Here is a 482-nt window from a genome sequence, read left to right on the forward strand (position 1 = left end):
GGCAAAGAGGAACAGGAAGTTGAGACATTCTGGCGCTGGAAAATAAAGGAAATAAGGAGCAAAGGAATGATGAAGAAGGACCATCGTGCGCTGTTATGACGCGGCAGGGGGAGTTTGAGGGAGGGACAGACAAGGGGAGGGGAAGAGGGAGGGAAGGAAGGGGAAGATAAGGAGGGAGAGAGCATACGCATGAAGAAAAGAACGAACCTGGCTCTCTTTGCTTCCTTTCTTGGTGACTGTAAGCCGTTCGATACGTTTCTCGTGGTGAGGGCCTTTGACGATCCGATGGACATAGATACCCGGAAGATGAACCTCGTCCGGGTGAAGATCGCCAGGTTGAAGCAAATCCTCAACTTCAACAATGCAGACCTTCCCGGCCCGGGCTGAAGACGTAGAAAATAGTTGTATGGAAGTGAAAGAAATAGAAAATGGGAAGCATGGCAAGGAATGGAAGAGAGAGAAAGGAGGGACAGGGGACAGGG

The sequence above is a fragment of the Nannochloropsis gaditana genome (assembly GCF_000240725.1).
Source record: "Nannochloropsis gaditana CCMP526 unplaced genomic scaffold scaffold089, whole genome shotgun sequence".
Classification (NCBI taxonomy): domain Eukaryota; class Eustigmatophyceae; order Eustigmatales; family Monodopsidaceae; genus Microchloropsis; species Microchloropsis gaditana.